Source organism: Azolla caroliniana, unplaced genomic scaffold (genome assembly GCF_043228905.1).
Source record: "Azolla caroliniana isolate FFs.n. ecotype wild unplaced genomic scaffold, voAzoCaro1.0.p SCAF_8, whole genome shotgun sequence".
Lineage (NCBI taxonomy): Eukaryota > Viridiplantae > Streptophyta > Polypodiopsida > Salviniales > Salviniaceae > Azolla > Azolla caroliniana.
In genome coordinates, this window is record NW_028230443.1 from 3,272,239 (window position 1) to 3,274,424 (window position 2,186).

Sequence of the window (2,186 nt, forward strand, 5' to 3'; positions counted from 1 at the left end):
CCATCTAAAATGTATGTGTACAAATGGACGTGGACAAGCACAAACTCTATTAATTTCCCAGAGGCACATTAATTAAAACTTCCATTCCAAAACAATTACCTTCCTTGACCATTTTCAACCTGCTGGCCCACACAAATATAACAGTACCATTCACTCGTTCTTTCAAATCTCAGAACATTGCCTATTAAAGTTATGTTTGCATGTTACTGCTTCATGCTTCAAATGTTACTGCTCAATACAATCAACCTTAGCATTTAAATGTGATTGATCGCACCAGTTTAGAGCATTCATCAACAATAGTAAGTACCGAGAGAGGCATACAGTCATTATTCTTCCTCTCCATATTACACATCATATCATAACTTTCATATTCACTTTGGTACCATCACAAGGATAGCAATATTCAACTCCATTGCCTCAAAAGACATTTACACAATATAAGTATCCAGATTCCAACCGATTGCATACTCATAAGTGCGATACACACATGCCACAGATACAATTCTTCTTTAACATACCAATGTCACAATCTTCACTTTACCAATCACATCCACTGTTCACATTTGTTATCCCGCTTTAAATAATCAAACCCACAAAACAGTTCACAACAGTTAAAACCACTGGGATTTATGAAAGACGAGCAGCAGTATTACTACAAATTCCACATATTAGAATATCCAATATGCACATTCTAATCTTCGCATCTGATCTGAACTTAACTGCTGGTATCAATCCACTAAATTACAAAGGTTCAATCTGCAATTTCGAATCATCCACAAGAATATCCAATCTGACCCTTCTAATTTTCGTATCTGATTTGAACATAACAGCTTGATGACGGACGGTATCAATCCACTAAATTACAAAGGTTCAATCTGCAATTTCGAATCATCCACAAGAATATCCAATCTGCACCTTCTAATTTTCCCATCTGATTTGAACTTAACAGCTTGATGACACACGGTATCAATACACTAAATTACAATGGTTCAATCTGCGATTTCGAATCATCCAAAACATATTAAGTCATTCCGGAAATTCAACTGCATTTACCATCAGCTTCGTTTTAGCGATCATATCCACTGTTCACAATAGTCATCTCTCTTTGATTCATCAAGGCCGCACAGTGTGAGAACTAAATCCACATACCAGGATATATAATTTAAACCTTCAAAACTTCACATCCGATGTGCTATCACCATTATGGCACACAGTATCAATCCACTAGGCTAAGAAGATTCAATCTGCACTTCCGCCTCATACACACCATATAAATTCATTCGAGAGCTTCCACTGCGCTTACAGTTTCACATATTACTGAGCCGTGTTGTCTCGACGTAACCATGACTTTTAATTATATTAAAAAGATATTGGACGATAGCTTAGAAGTATGATTGAAGAAAATCAAGCCTTTACGTCTGGAGGGAAACTTACTACCTAAATAAGTATCGGAGATGTTAACAAGTGCATGAATATGGGAATAGTCAACGCCTGATTGTAGAAAATTAAGTTTTTACGTCTACAGGAAACCCACTACCTTAGTAGGGATTACCGATGTCAACGAGATGATTAATGTTCTATGAAAAGTATCAGCCTGCTTTGAACATAATTTATATTGGCATTGATTCCCCAGGTTGTAATAATTCCCACGCAAAACCTCATCGCAGGTCTTGATTGACCTAATGTCTTCCTTCTTCACATCACAGTTTCTGTGTAAACTATACAATTGATGCAACTGGCAAGCTTTAACGTATGCGACAGAATGGTATAAGCTCTGTACTAATTGATCTCCTAAGGTAACGAACGAATTGGTTATTATGGAACCTATAAAGGTACAACACAAAGATACGTCAAGCTAAGAAGCTATATTGCGTTGAATGTTTGCTGTGAGCTTTTACAGCATGGAAAGAATAGCAATAATCTTCATGTAATTACGAGACCTAAAAGGGAACTGAACCACGACAGCTCAACCTAAACGGCTACACGGCGTTACATGTTTGCATTGTTATATTATACCCCGGATTACGAAGTACACTCATCTATATATAATGCACTTAGCTAACCTTCATAGGGTCCTAAGCCATGACTGTAGAGATAACGCAGCTTCAGCCGAAAGATGGTGATTTTTGGTTTATTAATCACTCAAATTGTCATAAATTGAGGCAAATTCTTCATCATTAGCTGCT

At 36.9% G+C, this 2,186-nt stretch overlaps 1 non-coding gene across 1 annotated transcript; it reads right to left on the bottom strand.

Moving 5' to 3' along the window:
- Positions 1–2,098: 2,098 nt before the first annotated feature.
- On the bottom strand, positions 2,099–2,186 carry LOC147860803 (small nucleolar RNA Z196/R39/R59 family). Its single transcript, XR_015530194.1, has one exon. It is a non-coding gene; the product is annotated as a small nucleolar RNA Z196/R39/R59 family (small nucleolar RNA).